The following is a 25,355-nucleotide window of genomic DNA, read 5'->3' as shown; positions in this document are numbered from 1 at the left end:
TTCCGCAGTCTCACTCCGATCTGCACGAAACGCCTTGACCCATCGTGCCACACCGTCCCATACGGTAATGCATTTCAAGGCTTCATCCTTGATGACATTCTGATACTTTTTTGCCACGGGCAACCTCGATTTTAATCCACAAACGCTCATCACCTTTTGAAAACATGCTTTGGAGCGGTGAAATCGACACACTCCACTTCAACGCCACACAGCAACAATACTCCCGACTAGAAATGACTGAAAAATAACGTAGCAATTACTTTGTCGCAGTTACATGCATGTCGCTGTTACAAATGTAACGAGGACAAAAAATAACAGGTTACCAAATAACGACAACAGAATAACGTACTATACTGAAATTCAAGTCAAGAGCTTAGGAAAAGTATCCTTCCGCATGTGAGCACGTCCCCTGTTCCCCCTTCCCGTCACGACCCGTTCTCCATCTCCGCCACAACCAGCTTATCATTAACGCCGTGCGTTCGTCTGACAAGTACAGTACTTCATTCTGAAATACTGAAGCATCAAACGAAATCACTTCCTTTCACATAGCTGTACTTTGATTACGTACTATACCTATTTATTCCTTTATTGACCATGTAAAACCTACAGATTACTGACGAATACCGAGGCAAGAGAAGCAAGGTTTATTTTTATTTCATAATGAAATTTGTGTGAGGCACATGGAGACTTACAGCATAAGTATACGATTCCGCTATCGTGCAATGACTGTCAGTGGCAGTTTCTCACAGTTAAGAAAGCTGAAAAACCCACCCGTGAGTGGGATTGCAAAATACAATGCTTCCAGGAATGTTATAAATATTGTAGTCTCGTCATTCGGAAGGTAAAAACGAACTCATGATCCTCTCATGACAACATTTCTGCAGGTAGAGGGCGGTTACGAATATAAAGTAAAGTACACATTATTATTATTATTATTATTATTATTATTATTATTATTATTATTATCATCGAATACGCCAAGGATCCTATTCCCACACAGTGTTAAGGCCCTTCCTGTTTTATTTACGGCGACTGTTGAGCTGACACATCGACCTTTCGCTGGAGACTTGCATTTTCCGTGGAGTTTAAATTCCACGCGAGCGGCGTAAACACTGTACACAGAAACGCCGATCAGCTCCGCGGTCTTTTTCACGTCTTCCACAGTCCACAGTGGATTCTAATCTCGTAGGCTACTGTAAACGTTTAAAACAATTTGGTTTAGATTTTCTACTTTATTTTTCTCCACTTTTGTTAGCTTTAAAGTGTTTCACAGGGGACTCAAGCGTCACAGCATCACACACGTCTTACTCACAGCTGGCAGCCATTATGAGTACTGAACATGCTGTTGCAGCCAGTATTGCCAACAGTTTTCTTGGATCCATCTTCAACGTCGCACATATTATGCGAACTTATCAGCAGTGGAATGAACTCGAACATACTTACTAAGTACACAGTGCAATAAGATATCAATATCACATTAAATAATTATTATTTGCTACATACACCACGGAGAACAATAACTATTCATAGCCATCTACGTATGAATTATAAGAGTTGGTAACGAACCCGAATAACATTCAACCTGTGATATATTTTCCATATTTATACAGGGCAAAAATTTTAATTCAACAAGTCAGTTCACCAGAATATCTAACCTAACTGAAGAAAGCTCCTGACTTCAGGAACAAGTAACAAACCTAGGGAACTATTTGGCGCTGTGGAAGCCTTTTCACCGACCAGAAGTCTGACTAACATCAAAGGGACCGCTAAGGTCTTGAGTTGACTCTCAGTATAGTGAAGACAGTACCGGTAACTGGGAAGTGGGAACTATCACTAGTAGCAGCTTACAGACACAGACGCTTTCTTAGGAGATTGCTTTAAGTCAAATACACTAGACTATAATGTAATTTTTTAAGTTGCTGCTGTCATCTGGTATTTAAAGTGTAAACTGTTATGACATATTCAACTGCTCAGGGGTAATTGCTGACTCAGACATCGCGCAGGACTACCTACATTATAATATTGTTAATAGCTTCACCCGTATGATTTTTCTTGTACCATAAATAAATTAGTATGCTAACTTTCCATATTGACATTATAGATATCATATTAATCATATTATAGATAACATAACATTACTTCATTTTACTTAATCGATCCTCTTGTACCGGTTTATGTCGAGGTTTGGCAGACAGATCATCATGTTTTCTTCTATCCTTGATCAGGGCATTGTCAGACTCACTTCTCTAGATTTCAGAAAAGACGCTCTGTTGTTTTCTCATTTCATCCGTTGTTTGCCTCTCGTTAACTTTATAGCAAATAGGAATCCGTGTTTTGCTGCACCGACTTTCAACATTGTAGTGATGCGTGAGCGCATGTGCGAGTGAATGAATGGGACTTTACAACACAGCTGTAAGGAGACTAGCTTGAAGCCGTGACCAGGTTGTGACCAATAAAAGGTGAGTAACATTGGACTTTATTTTTAACTGTTACTTTTCACAGTTACTTTATTGTAGCTGTGACAGATGTAGAAGTTACACGAAAAATAACCATTTGTCACACCTCTACTCCCAGTTGGGTGCCCGTAAACATGGCCGACTTGATGCGTCGTTGTAGCTAGGTTCGTACAAGGAGCGCAACGAGGGATCTAGTCGGCTGTGCCGTCAACCAATGCACACTACCACTGCCTTCGTGATGTCTAGGCCGTACTGTAACGACCGCGGCAAAGCAATCAGCTGATCGTTAGGGGGGAAGTTTAGCACATAAGTTAGTAGAGTTAAACATAGATTTTCGCAGTTTTATTTAAATTTTTAGCGATGGCCGCATGTTCACTCAGATATATGTGAGAATGAGTCGTCATCGACTGCATTATTAAGTGAAAAGTCGTTAATTAGTGAAGAAAACTTAGTGTGAGCATGTATTTATGTGAAGCTATAGGTTAAGAAGATCGTTCTTCAGTGTTTTAATTGTGTAGTTTATTTGTGTAAAGTTATATTTATAGTGTAAAATTAATTGAGTTAGTGCATTCTGTGTTTTATTATTAACCACGAATTGTATATACTTGAATTAAGATGATCAGTGAGGGAAATCACCATGCCTAAGAGTTGCTGTGTGCCTGGCTGCAAAGCCAATTATAAACAAGGAGAGTACACTCCGGTATTTCTGTTTCCTTCTGATGAAGATTCTGTTTCCTTCTGATGAAGAATGAGTTAAGTTATGGAAGAAGGCTATTCCCAGGGAGAATTTAATAGTTAATCACAACACAGTTGTGTGTATCAAGCACTTTCCTGAAAATCACATCCTGAGAGAAATAAGAGTGTCCCGTCCACATGGTGAGTTAAATGTTTTAATTATGTCATAAACGTGGGTAACATTGGTAGGCCCTATAATTTTATGCAATCAGACCTACGGCTTATCTGAATTCGGTGTATTTGAAAATGCAAGTCTTATTTATGAGTATCACTGAGCTCGATAGCTGCAGTCGCTTAAGCGCGGCCAGTATCCAGTATTCGGGAGATAGTAGGTTCGAACCCCACTGTCGGCAGCACTGAAAATGGTTTTCCGTGGTTTCCCATTTTCACACCAGGCAAATGCTGGGGCTGTACCTTAATTAAGGCCACGGCCGCTTCCTTCCAACTCCTAGCCCTTCCTTGTCCCATCGTTGCCATAAGACCTATCTGTGTCGGTGCGACGTAAAGCAAAAAAAAAAAAAAAAAAAAACTACTTTATTTACAGTCCTCGTATAAAACCAAATATCATGGCACAGCAGCCCCAAAGAGACATGGCCGACAAAGCAACCGCTGCTCATCCCGAAGGCCTACAGATAACGAGGTGACATGTGGTCGGCACGACGAGTCCTCTCGGCCGTTATTCTTCGCTTTCATGATCGGGGTCGCTATCCCACTGTAAGATAGCTCCTCAATTATAATCAATATTAGGCTGAATGGACCTCGAGTCAGCCTTCAAGATCAAAGGTACAGATCCCTGACGTGGTGGGGAATTGAATCTGGGGCCTGCGGGTAAGAAGCAGGCACGCTTCACAGCGGGACCGACAGTGAAAACACATTGTAAACAGTTATACCATATTAATGAAATGATAACGCCCGATGATAATTCCTTGGTATGTCATACTTTGGATGGTGGTGGTGATGGTGCTGGTGGTCGTGGTGGTGATTATTGTTTTAAGAGGAAGTACAACTAAGCAAACATCCTTTATTAACACTAATCACAGGGAAGAAATTGAAAAGATCCAACACTTCGAAAAATAAAAGTATCGGCCAAAGAAAGACAAGGGCCAAGAAGGGCGTGAAAATGAAAGGCTTCCTACGAATCACAAACCTAATACCGCCGGGGTCGGAAAATAACAAGAGTTGACCAAGGGAGGTCGGATAGGATAGATGAAAGTGAGGATCCTCGGCCAAGTAAATGGAAGCAGTGTCAGAACTCAGTTAAGAGCACAGTGGTCGCTAACATATGCTCTCAAGTCGAGCCTCTGAGGTCCCTTTTAGGTCCCTCTTACGACAGGCAGGGGATACCATGGATGAATTCTACCACCCCCACCCACGTTGGATGATACTTCGGATAGGCCCTGTATGAAACAAATGAACATATTTTTATTGTAGACTGTTATAGCCTACTTTTCAGTGTTCAGTCTGCAAGCTTGTGTGAATTTACTAAACGTTTCCACCATGGGCCACCTTCCCGGTTGTATTTCCCGATCCAAGGTCCCACGCTCCAGGACACTGCCCTTGAGGCGATAGAGGTGGGATCCCTCGCTGAGTCCGAGGGAAAACTAACCCTCGAGGTTAAATAAATAAATAAATAAATAAATAAATAAATAAATAATAATAATAATAATAATAATAATAATAATGTTTTTAGCTTTACGTCCCATTAATTACTTTGAATTTAGTTCCGCAGGATTTCGTATTCGTGCCAGTAATTCTGCCGACATGTGGCTGACGTATTTGAGGACCTTCAAATATCACCGGACTGAGCCAGGATTGAGCCTCTGTTGGGTTCAGAAGTCCAGCGCCTTAGCAGTCTGAGCCAGCCAGCCCGGCTGTAAAAAGTTGAAGTCGAATAGTATAATATTATAAACAAAATGTCTGATTTACTTCTTTATGTCGTTATTTGTTTTTAAAAGTTTCATGTTTTCGTAATTCTTTAAAGGTCGCTTTCAGTAAGAATGTTGAGAAGGGATTTTCGTGGCATGTGCAGCCCCAGCGGCATCCTGGGTTGTGTTCCTTTGATTGACTCTGTTGACCCCGCGCTGTATGAGGAAGCTGGTGTGACGTGTGTCCCGTGCTGCCCACACTCATGTACACACGAGATGCTAAACCACTGTGATGAGACCTCTTCACCCCTCCACCCCCGCAGACACGTGTGTCCACCAACTGTTGTCACCAGCTTGAAACGAAAATTGCTTTCCCCTCTTGTTGTCATTTCCAGCAATCTACTTGTGTCGCTCGTTGAGGACTCCGCAGTTGAACTACTCAGTGGAACAATGATGATAATGATTATGATCATGATCATGATGATTAGGAGGCAGATGTTGACGTCATAAAAATCACTGGAAAAGGCCAGTAAATATGCCCTTAAATTGATAGAAAAATGCTATAAAATAACGCTTTAAAATATTTGACAAACTAAATTTTGGTGGCTTTGTAACAACAGTTTTGCAAGAAATGCAGGGTGTTCCAGGAGGAATGGTCAAATATTCAGGGATATGAGGGGAACGATCATTTGAAGCAAAATTCTTTGTCTGGACATATGTCTTATTCCGAATGGTTTCCGCGGTAGAACACATTTAATGTACTTTTGGTTCAGTGTTGCCAGGTTTACAAATAAAAAATCTGTAGATTGTACGTAAACATTTCGGGAATTTTAATGAAAATTATGGTAGTTTCTCGAACACTGAAATGTTGTATTATAATAAAATTGCCACTCGTTGGATTAACGGTCAGCGTACTGGCCTTCGGTTCAGAGGGTCCCGGTTTCGATTCCCGGCTGGGTCGGGGATTTTAACCTTAATTGGTTGATTCCAATGGCACGGGGGCTGGGTGTATGTGTTGTCTTCATCATCGTGTCATCCTCATCACGACGCGCAGGTCGCCTACCGGAGTCAAATAAAAAAAACCTGCACCTGGCGAGCCGAACGCTTCCTGGGATATCCCGGCACTAAAAGCCATAGGACATTTCATTACATTTCATTACATTTCATAACAAAATTAAAGAATGCAATTGTCATGTGAAGTAATTGTGAGTAAATGTACAATTTCACTCACCTGTACTCTCTGGTCACTCTATTCTTATTCTTCTTCTCCTTGTCTTTCTCCTCCACTCATTCTGTAGATGCACTGACGTTATTCATCAGACATATAAATTGTGTGCCAATTTTTAAGTCGCAGCAGGATGAGAATTTTGTATTCTACATACGGGTCGGGATTTCCCTTCGAATGATGCAGTCAAGCGTGAGCTTTGAGTTCAATAAGAGGGGAAAGATTACGTAATTCGAGCGTAAAATTAATGCAGTTTTGCAATGTTAGTGAGCCCTTTAGACTTTTTCAAAATAATTTCCACCGCACTCAATACACTACTCCACACTGAACCAACTCTGCCACTTTTCTTCGGTTACATTTTCACACTTCTTGATCCCATGCTGTCAGAAGCTCCTCGTCGGATGCAAAACGCCGCCCTTTCAGCTTCACTTCTGGGAAGAGTGCGAAGTCACATGGGGCAAGATCAGGACTGTATGGAGGGTGATCAATCACAGTCAACCCTGATCTGGCAAGAAAATCCATTGTTACATTAGCACGATATGCTGGAGCATTGTCGTGATGCAAGAGCCAAGTGTTGAGCCGTGACCTTGGACGGAGCTGCTTGAGAGCCTGGATGACCTGAGGCAGACAAGTCTCACTTACCACTTCGCAGTAACTGTCCTTTGTGTTTCTAGCACAACCCGAGTCAAGATGCCCCGTTTAGTGAAGAATACTGCAATCATCCTTTGCTTCAATGACCTTGACTTTCGCACAGTCACAGGAGTCCCCTCATCTTCAAACAGCCACACCTTCTTCTGGGATTTTGTTGGGACATCGTAATAATAAAGCCAAGTTTCGTCACCTGTAATGATGCTATTGACGTTACGCGAAGTCTCATTTTCAAATTGTTTTAGCATTTTTCGGCACCATTTCACCCCATGTGCCCTTTATTCCTCTGAAAGTGAATGGGGCACCCAAAGGGCACAAATTTTTCTAACATGGAGATGGTCGTGTAGAATTGAATGAATAGCTGGTGCAGCGATGTGGAGGGTCTCTTCTACCTGCCAATATGTCAACCGCCTCTCATGCTGCAAGATTTTCCTCACAGCTTCAATGTTTTCCTCAGTCACTGATTCAGACGGTCGCCCAGAGCGAGGATCGTCTTCAACCCCAAAATTTCCCCTCTGGAACTCTTTATACCAGCGGAAAATTGTTATCCAATGTGGACAGTCTTTCCCCAGCACAGGAGTCATTTCCTCCAGGCACTGGTCAACAGTTAATCCACGAGCCAAATTGTAGCGGATAAGTGCGCGATATTCACCTTTAGACCGCACTGGCATCTTAACTTGCTTTCAATCCCACTGCTTGGTAACAACTGGTGTGAAGGTCACGTCTTGGTGTCTTCTAGACCGGTTTTCACCCCTCTTTTCATCCCTCACCATAACAGGGGTGTCCAGCCAACCGTTTTTTGCGTATTGCATAACTTTCCTAGTGCCCTTTGTAACCGCTAGGAGCAAACCTTGCTCTTATAAAACATTGTAGTGCCCGGAGCAATTATGCTCTTCTCTATATAAATTTAAAAAGCTTGTAACTGTCGCAAGTTTTTGTATAGTTGGGGACAAATCATGACGACCTCGCCTCACACCACTACTTTCCAGCGGCAGCTCGGTGTTATTAGCGACTTAATAGGATGTGCTACCTCTACTGCAGCCCGAGTTGCCAAATCGGCTACTGCACTCTACACAAAGAAAGAGTAAATACTACAGAGAGTGAGGAAGAAAGTGGTTTGGCAGCCTCTCCAAAACAAACAAGGATCACTTAGAACTCGTTAACTCAGCAGGGTGCAGGGTGTGATTGACTACTGGCTTCCAGCTCGCTTCTAGGAACTGAGGCCGTCATGTTTTGTCCCCAACTATACCTGATTTTCGGACTTCTAAGTCCCCGATATTGTTAGAGCTAACGAGCTTGTTAAAACCTATTCTAGGCCTACTGTTTGTTATTCATTCAGATTTTCTGTGTCTCAATTAAAGGAAAGAAAGAAAATTTCCAAATTTGTTAACTTAAATTCTGCTCTAGTTAATTCCTTGTTCCGCCATTCAACCCAGGCGGTTATTATTCCTCCGTGAGCCACGGAAAGCCCGGAACACTTAAGTTGGAAGTAACAGACATGGAAGAAGCGAGAACGATGTCAGGTTGGAACAATGGCAAGATAAAACTCTGAATATGGCGATAAAGGCTTATGGCGAGGTATGAGGACTGACCTTCGGGCTCGGAGCACGGAGAGCTATGGGCGCAGGCTTGTGGCAAAACGAGTGCGAAAATCACCAGTGTCCATTGCTGACAGCGCTGTTTTAAAGGACTGTTGATATCATGATCATTGTCACGGTAGCTCCAGCTTTAAGAGGAATCTGAACAAGAAGGACGAGCACTGGCCGGTAGTGGCACTCGTCTATCACGCCCTCTCATCAGCATTCAGCACGCTGCCAAGTGTGCATATCAATTAAATGCAGATGTTACTCCCACTTCAAGCTGTACCATCACAATATCATTGAGTTAAGTAGTCACCCGACTACAAGTGTCGCGGTAACTTAAATAGTTAATTCTTGTTCAAGGTCTTGAAATAGCGATAACGACCGCGGTGATCCACTAGTTCTTCAGCAGGTTGGCCCGGGTTCGATTTCCATCCCTATTACGAATACAGAGTAGAACACTTCCATCCCCTATCTCCGAATCTCCGGGAAATGGGGACAAAGCAATTATTTATTGCATTCCAGATTATTTTTGATACATGCATAATTTTCTTGTTACAATTAACTTATCTATTACTTCTTCTTTGTTTGGTTACTCTCCAGGGTCGGTTTTTCCCTCGGGATCCCACCTCTACCGCCTCAAGGACAGTGTCCTGGAGCTTCAAACTCTGGGTCGGGGGTACAACTGGGGAGGATTACCAGTACCTTGCCTAGGTGGAAACACCTGCTATGCTGAACAGGGGCCTTGCGGGGGGATGGGAAGATTGGAAGGGATAGACAAGGAAGAGGGAAGGAAGCGGCCGTGGCCTTAAGTTAGGTACCATCCCGGCATTTGCCTGGAGGAGAAGTGGGAAAACACGTAAAACCACTTCCAGGATGGCTGAGGTGGGAATCGAACCCACCTCTATTCAGTTGACCTCCTGAGTTTGAGTGGTCCCCATTCCAGGCCTCGTACCACTTTTCAAATTTCGTAGCAGAGCCGGGAATCGAACCCGGGCCTCGGGGACTGGCAGCTAATCACACTAAACACTACACTACAGAGGCGGTAAAGTATATCTTATTCATAAATTTCTTTTTCCTTCTTTCTTAATCTGTTTAGCCTCCAGGGTTGGTTTTTCCCTCGGACTCAGCGAGGAATTCCACCTCTACCGCCTCAAGGGCAGTGTCTCGACTTTGGGTGGGGGGGATACAACTGGGAGGAGGATTGGTAACTCTCTCAGACGGCCTCACCTGCTATGTTGAACAGGGGGGGGGGGGGGGGCGTAGAAGAGATTGGAAAGGATAGACAAGGAAGATGGAAGGAAGCGGCCGTGGCCTTAAGTTAGTTACCATCGCAACTTTTGCCTGGAAGTGAAGTGGGAAATCACGGAAAACCACTTCGGTACGTCCTCCCGAGGCTGAGTGGACCCCGTTCCATCCCTCGTACCATTTTCAAATGTCGTGACAGAACCGGGAATCGAACCCAGACCTTCGGGGGTGGCAGCTAATCATGCTAACCACTACACCACAGCGGCGGGCTATTAAAATTTAGCTCTTTAAAAATAATGTAGTCTACTTTACAGTGATGTTGCAAAATAAACTCGTATAACATTCAGTCGAATGGTTTTATATGTAATGCAATCTAATACCTAAATTAAGTTAAATGAAGAGCTTCATGATGAAAGATTTTATAGGAAAATAAGCAATGGCGCACTAGACAGAAGAAAAGCAATAAACAAGACCTTAATGGATACTCTAGTTGGTAAAGGTTTTCCATTCCTGGTCTAGGACAACATGTATTATTAATTTGAATTGGTGCAAGAATTTATTTATATCACGTATTACGAATATAAACCCTAAGATTGGTGATTGTCTCGTCCACGTTGCAGTAAGTTATGGGCGTATACTTTAGCGGAATGGATAACGTGTCTTCTTCTTAACCTGAAGGGATCCCGTGTCCAGTGCCAGGCAGCGACAAATTTTGGTAGCATGAGCTACATCATTGCGGAAGGTGGATGCTATAAATCTTACTTGTAGGAGAGAGATACCGTGTTTATTGCCAATGCTGAAGATCCACCAACCCACCACTAGAAATATATTGACATTTATATGAATAATCAGCAAGCATGTGGCATTCTGCAGACCACTCGCGTCAACAGCCACTGTCATTGTCTGAAATTTATAAAATATGGTGTCAACCCCAGAATTCCACGCACAGATTCTAAAACATCTCAACGAAGTTTAGCACTTTATGCCTCTATTCGCTCGAGGGTATGCTGGAGAGAATCGAATTAAGAAGGACAAGCCCACGTGCACATCATTCGCAGATATCGAAAGAGCATTCGAAAATGTTGATTTGAGATTCTGAAGATGATCGCGAATCAGATACCGAAAAAAAGAAGAATTGTCAACAATCTGTACAAAATTTAGTCTGCAGTGATAAGAATCGAGGGCTATCAAAAAGAAGCAGGAATCCAGAAAAGAGTGAGGCAAGTCTGCAGTTTGTCTCTTCTCCAATTCAATGTTTATATAGGACAGGTGGTAAAGGAAATCAAACAGTAATTTGGAAAGCGAATCACAATCCAAGAAGAGGAGATGAAAACTTTGAGGTGTGCCAATGATATTGTTATTTTATCTAAGTCTGCAGAAGATCTGGATAAATATCTGAATGTTATTGACACAGTCTTGGAGAAGGGAGAAGATCAAAATAGGCTAAATAAATTCAAAACAAAAATAGGCTAATGGAGTGCAGTCGAACGAAGTCATGTGATGCAGGAAATGTTAGATTAGGAAATGAAGTCTTAAAGGAAGTAGATGAATAGTTTTACTTGGGTTTCAGAACAACTATGATGCAGAAGTCAGGGTATAAAATGCAGACTAGCACAGGCAAGTAAGACCTTTCTTAAGAAAATAAATTTGCTCATTTCGAACATTGGTATAGGAATTAGAAACATGTTTTTAGAGACTTTCATCAGGACCGTGGTATTGCATGGAAGTGAAGCATGGACAGTAACAAGCTAAGAAAGAAAGAGAATAGAAGCTTTTGAAATGTGGTGTTACAGAAGAATGTTGAAGTTGAGATGGGTAGATCGAATGATGAATGAAGAGATACTGAATCAAATTAGTGAGAGTCGAATGATGTGGCGAAATTTGAGCATAAGAAGGGATAGAATGATATGACACATCTTAGGACACCCAGCCCTTGTTCAGTTTGTTTTTGAGGGAAGTGTAGATGGTATGAGTGGCAGGGGTAGAGCAAGGTATGAATATGACAAACAAATTGGAGTAGATGCAGGACGTGGTCGTTACTTGGAAATGAAAAGGTTAGCACAAGATAGTGTGGCATGGAGAGCTACATCAAATCAGTCTATGGGCTGATGACAGAAACAACATGCTGCAAGGAAGTTAGTGGTTCTCACCATGGTTAGTATCATGACCGATAATCTGTGTGACCCTACTGCTGTTTGCCTAAGGGCCGGTAATATAATAGAGGTTTAAACTGTTGGCTCAGTTAAAACTTCGGTTTATCTGTTAGTCGTGTATTATAAAACTTAATCTTAAGTTTAACTAGAGATTAATGTTACTGCCACTCATCTACCGTTTAAACTAAAGTTTAAGAATACATAACCTTACAACATGGCAGAACCAATGAATCCCGAAGATATTTTTGAGATGTTTGAAGAAATACTAAGCGATGACGAAGAAGTGGTTCAAATTATTGAACGACCACGGGCACCACGAGTTTTTCGAGCAAGGGCATGTCACTTTCATATATGGAATGAAAAATAGTTTTTAAATAGGTTTAGGCTTTCAAAACAGACTGTCATAACCCTATTTTAGCAAATCCGTGCTAGAATAAAACAAGCAACGAAAAGGTAATGTAAAAATGACTTTTTGAACTGTTTGAATGTCAAAAGTGTAAATTTTAGAAAATAAAGTAACTTCCTTCTATTTTAGAAATCATGCTGTAAAACTTCTCAGTCAGCTACTAATAGCATTACATGTTTATTACAATGGGAGATTTCGGAGGAATTCATAAGGCCACTGCTTCACGGACTATATAAATATTTCTGTAACTTACTAATTGCACAAGCAATTATATTTCCTTACAAGTCAAATTAGGACAACGTTTTTTTGCTTTCAACCGCCATTTTACCTACAAGAAGTAAACAAAACATTATCGACAGTCATCTTTTCTCGCAAGTCACTGCTACCAAGATTGTATATTTCCTTCTTTACCTCAGTTTAACTTAGGCCGGCAATTATAAGACTCAACATCGGTTTAAAGTCAAGTTACAGTTTAACTCAATCTTCAGTTTAACCCCTCATTATAATACCGGCCCTAAAGAACTACTCTGAACGTTTACCCAATTTTTTAAAGTTATATTCTTTGTGTCAGTGGGGAAGAAACCCAAGAGAATTGAATGTCGGTTTGGAAATTCGAAACTGAAACATGATTATGATGATGCTTGGTGTTTAGAGGGGCCTAACATCTAGGTCATAGGCCTAAAATTGAAACAAGTTAATCATTTGCAGTATTTAGGTTGTGTACCAATAGCCGATAGGTGGGGGAGGAGCGGGAGAGGTATATTTATGTGGTGCGCGCATGCAAGGACACTGCTACAAGTGAATTATATTGATATTCAGATTGCAGCACACACTACTACATCTTACAGTAAATACAGAACAAGAACAATACGACCAACGTCAACAGTTTTACAGTGTGTTCAGTTTACAATCTAAAATCCAACTTTCGAGGCTCCTTAGAAAATAGATTCAACTGAAATTAAATGGCGTATGGTTTTTAGTGCAGGAGTGTCAATCAAATCAATCACTCACTACTGATCTGCATTTAGGGCAGTTGCCCAGGTGGCAGATTCCCTATCTGTTGTTTTCCCAGCCTTTTCTTAAATAATGTTCGAGGACATGTTCGGATTGCCAAATGCAGGTCTTTCAATTCGACGCCCGTAGGCGACCCGCGCGTCTGATGAGGATGAATTGATGATGAAGACGACACATATACCCAGCCCCCGTGCCAGCGGATTTAACCAATTATGTTAAAATTCCCGATCCTGACGGGAATCTAACCCGAGACCCTTGTGACCAAAGGCAAGAATGCTAATGATTTAGCCATGGACCCGGACGATTCAACTGATGTCTTGGTTCCACAATTATGTCTCTGAATGTTTATTTAGTTTATTGTCAGTTTCTGTTACATTTCTTTTTGTAAAAATTCCAAATTTGGTGGGGCGGGGAGGGTTTTAAACCCACAGTACTCTGGCTACACCCCTGATGTGTGGGCTTATTCTCTCAGTAAAACTGAATCAAGATGTAACGTCGTATATATACTCACAGTTGCGATCAACAATACTCTGTAAGGAGCAAATCAACTCTCGTACGAAATTATCTTTACATCTGTCTGCTCTCAGACGGCCTTTACTGTACGGGAGTGAAATCTGGGTGGACTCAAGATTCCTTATTCATAAATTAGAAGTTTTTTGCTATTGGTTTTACATCGCACCGACACAGATAGGTCTTATGGCGACGATGGGATAGGAAAGGCCTAGGAGTTTGAAGGAAGTGGTCGTGGCCTTAATTAAGGTACAACCCCAGCATTTGCCTGGTATGAAAATGGGAAACCATATTCAGGGCTGCCTACAGTGGGGTTCGAACCCACTATCTCCCGGATGAAAGATCACAGCTGCGCGTCCCTAACCGCACGGCTAACTCGTCCGATAAGTTAGAAGTAACGGGCATGAAAGTATAGAGAATGATTTCAGGTAAAAACAGGTAGAATCAATGGCAGGAGAAAATATGAATGAGGAGATAAAAGCTACATCACGATAAATCAGGAGTGAACTCACTGGATGTAACTAGAGACGAGACTTTCATTCAGATCATGTTTTGGGTGAACTTACGACACAGCTCGAACCGAGTACTTACCCATTTCATTAGGTAGTCCTACTTCCCAAATCCAAATAACTGTACATTTTCCGTGAACGTTTGCATTCTTTGGCCTCTTTGGTAAAATTCATCTACTGTGTAATGCATATTTAAAGGCATTTTTAGCTTAATCATGCATATAATACAAATAATATTTAGTTTAAATAAATATTTTAATCATTTTTCAAACATTTAATATCCTGGCGTAGTTTCCCCGTCTCTAATATTTATTCATTTCCTTTTTTACGCTCGCTTGTGAACTGAGCTACTCCTTCAAAAGTCCCGTAATACGCTGTCGTTACATAAGTATGGAATGAAACTGATACTTAGTAACCGTACCTAATTGTAATGATTAAAATTAAAATTTATCTTATTTCATTCTAAACAAAATACGATCTCGCCAGATGATGCAGTGTGTGTCAAAGATGCGGAAGCAACATTTGGATGTAAAATATGCTGCAATAATTTAATTTACACTAAAACAAACCTCTGCAAACTACCCTCTACAGTAACCATATTAGAAGCCACGTGTCTGTCACTGGTAGAATGAATGTCAATTGTTGAGGAATTCCATTGACCCCTCACACATGCCCGTGGGAAAGTGGGTGTAGCGGCCAACAACAAAGTGGCCAGGGTAATAAACACGTATCCGGACTAGGGATTATTTTGTTCAGTTAAAGAGGTCCTTTATGGCAAAGAATTTGACCTCTAACACCACATTTTATCTGCTACATTTATCAAAATTGCTGGATGAAGGTAGCAGCATTCACTCAAAACATCTTGAGAAAAATTATAATACAGCGCCTCGCTGCGGCTGAAAAATCAGTTGAAGATTTGGTAAAAGATAAAAGGCAGAAAGGAAGAAGGCAGAAGAGAAGGCTTGGATGGAAAGAGGACACTAAGTACAGTTCTGGACCCTTCTGAAGAAGCAGCTGAGAAAAATATATTGCTTAATTTTAAATTGCATTTCCTGAAAAAATAATTTTTAAATGTTTATGTACCCTTTTCTCGTGCCTTTGCTGGCAGGACCTAGTGTTTACAGTGCACTATGTCTTCTGGTATGGGCTAGAGCAATTTTGTTACTTTCATTGATATGTCTCTGTCTTATCCTTGGCTTTGACAATATGAAAGTGACTGAGGTATGAGCGATGCTAGTAATGCCATTCCTTCTGCAGCCAGTCCTTGCTATGAGTGGTGTGAAAATGTTGCTCATAGGGTCGGTTGGTGCATGCATTTCAGTGGGCTTGGCAGACTGATATGTAATAGCAACTTCTGGCTCGGTGAGGAAAGCAACGGGAAACTACCTCACTCCTCATTTCCCTAGTACGCCTCTTCAGTGATGCCTAGGCCATCTATGACACCTGATGGCAGAGCTGTTGAGGATCCAACCAGCCTTAGTGCTGAAGACTGAACATACATACACCCTTTTCTCAGAATCTCAGTGGACTAGACCTATGGCATTTTTGCACAGTTATTGCTATAAACACACTTAATCACAAGAGACAATGTTAAAATTCTACGTGTAAGCTGAGATATGGGTCAGAGTACTTGGAATATTGAAATGATGTAATTTTATATTTACATAATTATCGTCAAAACATTAATAATATCTCCTATATGTTGATTCCTAACATGTATACGGAGATTACACGTGGAAAATCGTACAGAAATCTGTTAAATACGAGTAGTTTCTGAGAAAAGCGTACATTTACGACTTTTAAAGATTAAAATTAGAAAAAAAGTTAAAATTACATGTAAAATCAGACGCAAGTGTGATAACAGGTATAACTTGAAAGCAATATTCTCTCACTGATGGGTAACTAATACAAGTATCGAACTCGAATTATTATTATTATTATTATTATTATTATTATTATTATTATTATTATTATTATTATTATTATCATTATTATTATCACATCATGTGTACATGCGATATGATCGCGTTGTTTTTGAGGTTATGTCATGAAACAGGCACTGTATATGGACATGTATATGAGTTCAGTTAATGTAAATACCTGTAAATTAATATTATAATTTATTCTTACCTTTATTTACACTGACTGACAGAGCAAATGCAACACCAAGAAGGAGTGGTTCGAAAGGGATGAAAGTTGGGGAAAAAACAGATACGGCACGGACGAATAATTGATGTTTATTTCAAACCGATATGCAGGTTACACAATGCGCACGGCATCGACTCATTAGGATGTAGGACCACCGCGAGCGGCGATGCACGCAGAAACACGTCGAGGTACAGAGTCAATAAGAGTGCGGATGGTGTCCTGAGGGATGGTTCTCCATTCTCTGTCAACCATTTGCCACAGTTGGTCGTCCGTACGAGGCTGGGGCAGAGTTTGCAAACGGCGTCCAATGAGATCCCACACGTGTTCGATTGGTGAGAGATCCGGAGAGTACGCTGGCCACGGAAGCATCTGTACACCTCGTAGAGCCTGTTGGGAGATGCGAGCAGTGTGTGGGCGGGCATTATCCCGCTGAAACAGAGCATTGGGCAGCCCCTGAAGGTACGGGAGTGCCACCGGCCGCAGCACATGCTGCACGTAGCGGTGGGCATTTAACGTGCCTTGAATGCGCACTAGAGGTGACGTGGAATCATACGCAATAGCGCCCCAAACCATGATGCCGCGTTGTCTAGCGGTAGGGCGCTCCACAGTTACTGCCGGATTTGACCTTTCTCCACGCCGACGCCACACTCGTCTGCGGTGACTATCACTGACAGAACAGAAGCGTGACTCATCGGAGAACACGACGTTCCGCCATTCCCTCATCGAAGTCGCTCTAGCCCGGCACCATGCCAGGCGTGCACGTCTATGCTGTGGAGTCAATGGTAGTCTTCTGAGCGGGCGCCAGGAGTGCAGGCCTCCTTCAACCAATCGACGGGAAATTGTTCTGGTCGATATTGGAACAGCCAGGGTGTCTTGCACATGCTGAAGAATGGCGGTTGACGTGGCGTGCGGGGCTGCCACCGCTTGGCGGCGGATGCGCCGATCCTCGCGTGCTGACGTCACTCGGGCTGCGCCTGGACCCCTCGCACGTGCCACATGTCCCTGCGCCAACCATCTTCGCCACAGGCGCTGCACCGTGGACACATCCCTATGGGTATCGGCTGCGATTTGACGAAGCGACCAACCTGCCCTTCTCAGCCCGATCACCATACGCCTCGTAAAGTCGTCTGTCTGCTGGAAATGCCTCCGTTGACGGCGGCCTGGCATTCTTAGCTATACACGTGTCCTGTGGCACACGACAACACGTTCTACAATGACTGTCGGCTGAGAAATCACGGTACGAAGTGGGTCATTCGCCAACGCCGTGTCCCATTTATCGTTCGCTACGTGCGCAGCACAGCGGCGCATTTCACATCATGAGCATACCTCAGTGACGTCAGTCTACCCTGCAATTGGCATAAAGTTCTGACCACTCCTTCTTGGTGTTGCATTTGCTCTGTCAGTCAGTGTATAAATTGTAATCCATAATTGTGAAACACACTGTAACTTCCAGAATGGTATAGACACTAGAACGATAGAGAATATTCCGTTCATTATAAACTGTGTATTACGCAGTCTAGAATTTTCACGAAGATATATTTTGTAATGTAACTTTCTAGAAGTCTGGCCAGGCATATATATAAGGAGACGATCTTGACGGTGAAGTCAGTTACTGCTGAGTTATTGACACAGAGTTATTGATTGGGAGTTATTCTCGTGTTGACATGCCATAGTTGCAGTCTCCATATTGAAGTGACATGCTTGATGCAGTCATCTGTCTTCAACAAAAAAGGAAATGCATATTTTAGTGCATTTTTTTCCTTGATCGTGCATATTTCGGGATTTTGTAGTGCATGAAAGTCTCGTATTTAGATATAACTATACACCTAAATCAATTTCGGTGTTCTGGTCATGTGAGGCGAATGGAAGGGAATAGGTTACTTAAGAGAGTTATAATCTAGAAAATGTATATAAATAAAATAAGAGTTTTGTCTGTAGGCCTACATCGCTCACAATTTAAAAATTATTTTATTTCTGTAATCGGTCTTGTTCACAGTAATGAGGACATACACTTTTTATTTATCCACCATGTCTATCTGTCTTATGTATGTATGCACAGATTGTACCTACATCACGAGAAAATGGATGAAGAGAATTTAATGAAAATCAGTTTGTAAATTCGGGTATTAAGGCACTACGTTCTAGGCTATAAATAATTGTATTCACGCTGCATGAAATGGTAGTTTAGGGGAAGGTGCCTCAAACTGTGTTATTGGTCCTATCGAAAGGTATTACATAACAAAGGTATAAGGAGTATAAGTTCTGATCATTTAGGTTTATGTCTTATACAGTTTTACCGTACCAAATATGATAACGGAATTCACGAATTTAGACGTGTGTTGTTTATTCCATATCTACGCCGAGCATTGCTTAACTGGACATATTGTTTAATCGAGTTAACTGGCGAAGGTTTTTGTCATAATTTATTGTCTTAAGTGTAAAACTGCGTGGTCATCGGTCCATATTGCACCCATAAGCGAATTTGCCTAATTTAATTCATAATTAAATTGAATATTTCACATATGAGATACCACAGTGAGGCTGTGAAACTAGCAGTCACAAAGGAAATTTCTGGCGCCAGCCTGACGGCGAGAGAATCCATGGAACTTTTCTCTAGACACGACCAGATTGTAAACCACCCTTCAAATAAATTTTATGACACCGCCGGGGAGTGGTCACTTGCTGTCCGCTCTCACGAGGAAAGCACGCGGTGAAGCCTGACCTATTTAGCTAGGACAATAGAGGACCAACGACTGTAACCGCCAATTCGTGGGAAGAAGCGGATGCACCACGTTTGGAAGAGCGCGAAAGTCTCAGCCAATCAGAATATTCTAAATTTGAATGAGCTGTCATACCGGGAGATCTACTAACAGTATCTCGTGATCTGAAGCCCGAGGTGGTAGTGAAAAAACAGTGTCCTAACTGCTTTATAATATTTGGTGAATTATCAGTGTCAATCCGTGGTTAATCAGTGCCTAATTAATAAAATTCAACTTCAAACGGAGGAGGAATGGGACCCGGAATGAGGAGTCAGCATGGCGGAACGAGGCCATCCCCCGGAAGAAAATAACACCAGGGACGCGCATCATCGTGTGGATTATCCTATGATCATTTCCCACGGCGCAATATCACATGTGAGTCGGACAGAATTTAGGAAGTTTTGAGTACAAATTGTGAAAACCATAACCTACGGATGTACGAGAAAGCGCTCCCAAGGACTAGATCATTACGCCACATCCCTTCCACGGAACTATTTTCCAGGTGGTGGGAGAAATTTTTATAAAAACCCAGCGACCACAGGGTCGAACTCTCAGTTACTTCTCAGTGTGAATCAACTCTCAGTTACTTCTCAGTGTGAATCAACTCTCAGTCACCTCAGTGTTTTGAGTCTTACTCAGTCATTCCAAGTTCGCAGTCGTTCTCAGTGTTTTCTATTTCTCAGTTATTGTCTTGAGTACTTTTAGTGATACTTCAGTATTCTCAGTGAATCTACGTTTTGACAGAGTGACAGAGTGTGTCAGCATAATGCATTTTTAGTCAGTTTTATTTTGGCTGGTAAGAAAGCGATTAGACACTTGGAGGCATTTTTTTAGAAAGCCTGGTATTATTTTACTTGGGAGAATATGCATTTCAGGAAATGAACACTTTCACAGACATTTACTGTAAAGGCAGGGAGTGCAGGCAAGAATTACACTCTAAACTTAAATGAGCTCACATTACTAGTCGAGGGAAACAAGTCCATGTTTTCCAGCATAGACATAACAACATTTCTAACCAGCGGGGAGCGTTATTTGTGAGATCAGTATAAAATTTTCTCCACAACAGAAACTGTATATTTAGCTTGTTTCTACCATTCAATAAACTGTTTGGCAAGCGAGATGTTATGGGCAGAAACTAGTAAGACAGCCGGGAAGGTGTTTGACTTTCTTCAATGCAGACCGCAATAGCAAAAACTTGACGGAACAGTTATGCCCCAGTAGGGTTAATGTACTATAAGCTGTAAGGTAAACAAAGCTGAGGGATCGGCGACCAGGCCACCAGGTGATCTTGCAGGTAGATAGCGAGGAGACCATCCGTCTACACAACAGGCAGTGGCATTTCTTCTAAACTTTCACTGGAGTGAGAGAAATACGAGTGTTTTATGCTAAGAATAATCGTGTGTCACGGCATGGCAAGAATGTGTCAAATTTGCGTGTGTATAAATTTGGAATACCACATCAGCTTGAAGATGGAATTCTAATTTCACCATGACGGGGGCCGGTGGGTGAACCGACCTGCTTCCTCCACCATCAGGTATGAGCATCATTATAATGTAAATAATATGTAGGACCGTGGCAAAATCGATGATCAGTGTAGTTTAGAGTACTAAGTAGGGTTGTAAATAATTCACAGTTTTATAATTCTGATAATAATAATAATAATAATAATAATAATAATAATAATAATAATAATAATAATAATAATAATAATAATAATAATAATAATGTTTCTGTTGCACTTTCAGATAGGCTTATTTTGTGCGCTTTGGCTAAGTAGATGTTTGTTTGCGTGTATTTTATGGTTGATTTTCTGTAGTATGTCATTCTGACAGTTAGGCAGCTATGATTTTGATCTACGAGTGTAATGTCAGTTTATTATTATTATTTCATCATGATTTTAGATCGATGGTTTTTGAGTTATATTTGTCTTTTGTTGGAGCTGTGATGTTATGGACACCGCCGCGATGATTTTCAAGGTTTATTTTTTTTTTTTTTCACTATTTTGCGCATTTCAGAGTGTTTTATGTTGCGGAATCATCCTTCAGATGACCGTTTTCGATTTGTTTTTATCCCGCGTATTTTTGCGACGATTTTTGGGTAGACGCGAATATTTATTTGCTGTAGTTGCGGTTGCGCACGTTTCAACATTTGTGTTTTGAGAGGCAATCTCGTCACTTGTTTTTTTTTATATAGTAACTATGAGAGCCATTGATGAGTCAGCTCTGTGATTTTTGTGATGTGTTAACAGTGAATGATCGAGAGATTCGAGCTAGATGATGAATATCCCTGATGATCTACGTTGATGATGGAAACATGATATTTGAACCATGTCTTGAATTTACATAAGAAGTCGTAATGTGCACGACAGATATTTTGCCCGCCGGATACGAGCGAGGTTGTACTGTGAGAATATGAATAATAATGACGTCGCGAATAAGTGAATAAATAAGAATTGTGGAATGAAGAATTTAACCACGTGCGTTAAATGTGTTACGACATGGGTTATGATACTACAGGCAGGAGCCTGTATTTGTTTAAATAATTCCAGGGAGAATAGATGCTCGACAAATAATGCTAGCCAGTGTACAATGTGAACAGAGAGACGAATCAATGTGTTTTGAATATTTATGTAGAATCACGGATTGACGTGAAATAACAGTAATTTTTCCATCAAGGTTAAATAATTTTATGTCCAGACATTTGTCGTCTGAAATTTGGGATTGCCGTCAAATTCGCAATATTTTGCTATTCGCAGCGGGGTATATTTTTCTGGTAACTCCGTGTTTGTTTTTGCGCATTTCTATCCTTATTTAATTTTCCAATAGGCCGCGATGGTGGGATCCAGTTGTTTATTTGTTTTCCTTTCTGATTGTACTTTTACCGTATATTTGTAGGACGCAAGCGTATGTGAATTATTTATGTTTTATTTGTTATAGATAGATCAGTGCAGCTAGGCTAGTTTGTTTTGATTTCTGTATTTTATCGGAGCAGTGTTTCTCCGTTAATTAAAGTAATGATGTAAATACCATTTCAGATGTTAGGTTTATTGGGTCATCGATTATGTCACCGTCGAAATAGTGATGGTATGCTCATACCAGGCATATAAGTAATTACCAAACTTTCTTTTAAAATCCACTACATTTTTATTTGGGAATGAAGCGATCTTTAAATGAACCAATTGTATAAAACTGCCGCAATAAATGGTAAATAAGATGGTATCTGCCTCCATCTAGTGGTGATACCACAAATATGAATTAATGATGAAATGCAGTTAGCGGCAAAGTCAATAGAAATTTTAATGTACAAGGATCGCAATCATTCGATAATGTTAACATCAGGCACTTGGCCTAAATTTCTGCTTATATTTTAGAAGTCCAGTCTATCACAGACACGTAAATGAAGAGTAAATTGTAAATGAGTGGTTGGATACACTCAGAGTGATGTGTCAATATTTGATTTTGTTTAACCAGGAGGTATTTGAATAAGACGATGGTCATGTAGGAAATGAAATGATGTTCATGGTTGTTTTGTTCTGTTTTCTAAGAACTATTTCCTTAAGTGATACACTTGCTCAATGCAGTCCAAGATTATGTAAATTTGGGTATTTTTCCCAAATGAGTCATGTGATAAACATTTATAACTCTTATAAGTCAGTGGATTGATCGACGTAACAGAATTTAATTTACTTTGTTGTGAGTCAACTATGTTAAAGTTAGTAATTTGAATATTTGAGAGACAGTTTCTCTGTTATGTAATTTTGTATTTCAAGTAGGTGGTTTTTCTGACCAGAGTTTTAACGGAGTCATTTTATTCAACTTGAAGACAGTGTCAAGATAGTCTGGAATATTTAATTAAGGTGTTTGACCTTCAGTCAGTTTATTCAGGCAGTTATGATTATTTTGGAAGGCAGACCTTCAATCTTTAATATTTTATTAGTCATTTATTTTCATTTAGTTTACACTTTTCACTAGTTCAATTTACGTTCAGCATTTTATTTGAATAAATTAGTCTTTTATTTTAAACTTTAATTCAGTCTTGGGTACCGTCATTTTAGTTAGTTTACCCCCTTCTTTTCATTCCCTCACTCCTCAATCAGCAGGTGGCCTCACCGGGGATATCGAACGGGCACGACTGAGAATGAAGAGTCTACATGCAGCGGTGAGTATGTGTTATATGTCATTTATTACAGGAGCAGCCGGCGCATAGAAGAGAGAAGAGATCACCGCATTTGGTGCCTTAGAAGGGCACAGGGGCCGGAGTGAGGAGTGAAAAGCGTGGCGCCCACCTTTAGGGGCTAGTTTGCTTATCCCCGGGACTTTGCACTTTACATTTATTTATTTTGTACCCAGACTAACAGCCATGAACATAGATTTACTGAGTGTTGATAAATATGAATGCTGTGATAGTACTGTTTGACAAGTAGTGGTATTAATTATAAATGATATGTTTTGTATGATTTTATCCAAATTTAGGATAAAATTGTTTTGTATTGGTGATTACTGTGTCTTGCATGTGATGGAAGTATGTTGGGGAACCTGAAGGTCTCAGTCGTATTCTCTCAGCATATAAAATGTCGATTAGCCAGGAGCAGTGGGACAGGTTGATTAAAACCATTAACGATTTAAGTGTAACAACTAGTGAGTTGAAATCAAGTCAGGCCGAACTATCGAATAAGATCGAAAGTAGCCAAACAGAATTAGCTGACGAACTGAAATCCAGTCAGGCTGAACTTGTAAACAAAGTAGAGAGTAGCCAGGCCGAATTAGCTAACGAGCTAAAAAACACACAAGGCGAATTGAAATCCAGCCAGGTAGAACTTGTAAATAAGATTGAGAGTAGCCAAGCCGAACTTGCGAATAAAGTAGAGGCAGTACACGGGCAGGTCTTGGAAGAATTTAAACAGTATGAAATAAAACTCGAGGAGAAGTTCATAAAAAGTCAGGTCGAATTGAAAAAAGAGTTACGGGAAAACCAGGATAAACTCATGCAGGCGTGTAATGCAAACAGGCAAGAGACGATGGAAGAAATAAAGAAGTTAGCCGATGCACAAGTACAAATACAAGAGCAGTTAGACAGCCACAGCGCGACTGTTGAGGAAAGTATGAGGGAAACCAGGGAAATGGTGCAAGATCAAGGCAAGGACTTAGCTCGAGGTATGATACTCTTGGAGGAGCGGATAGATAAAATTGAGGACGAGAATAGGAAAGAAATGGATAGAGTATGCGTACAGATCGGAGAGACGCAGGAGAAAACGAGCCACGAAATCATGACCTTAAAGTCGGAGACCCAGGATATTACCAAGAGGTTAACCGAACTGTCAGAAAAGATCGCGGAAACTGAGGGTGCGATTACACTCAGCGAGCAGTCAGTAAGACAGGAAGTTAACGAGGTCATAGAGGGAAAAATCCAGGCAATTAAGACCCAGAGCGAAAACTTGTCGACCTTGGTTAAAATGCTAGTCGACAGACAAGCCGAGTCCCAGGTAGCCAGAGAGATTAGGATACAGCCGCAACACGAGCCGACACAGACCGAGCCGATAACCCAAATATTTAACATGGAGAGGACAATGCCCGAAAGTACGCAAAGAACTGAAGCTTCCACGCAAATCATAAACATCGTGCGTACGAGTGACGATCAGCCGAAGAAATTCAGTGGAACGTCACAAATAACACCAAAAGTCTATCTTAGGGAGTTGAAACAATATTTCCAAGACATTAAAGCCCCTGAAGAAAAGAAACTACGCATAGTAGAAAATTGAGGTCGCACGAACGGAACTACACCACTACAGAGCTGGAAATGCTAGCCATAGTCCAAGCCCTACAGCACTGGCGGAAAGTTATTTATGGGTTTCCACTCGTCATAAGAACTGACCATAAAGCTTTAACGTTCATGTTAAAATCAGCTGTTTCATCTGACAGAATTACTAGATGGTCACTGTTCGTGCAGCAATTTAATGTTACCATTGAACACTGTACCGGCAAGGCAAACATTCTAGCAGACGCCTTAAGTAGGAACCCAAATAAACGTGAAGAGCAGGTAAATTATGTGGATTTAACCCAGGAAGACCGAAATGTACTGCTCCGACTGAGCCAGTTACCA

The sequence above is a fragment of the Anabrus simplex genome, chromosome 9 (assembly GCF_040414725.1).
Source record: "Anabrus simplex isolate iqAnaSimp1 chromosome 9, ASM4041472v1, whole genome shotgun sequence".
In the NCBI taxonomy this organism is placed as follows: domain Eukaryota; kingdom Metazoa; phylum Arthropoda; class Insecta; order Orthoptera; family Tettigoniidae; genus Anabrus; species Anabrus simplex.
The sequence above is the reverse complement of the archived record's forward strand: the minus strand, read 5'-3'. Positions refer to the sequence as shown.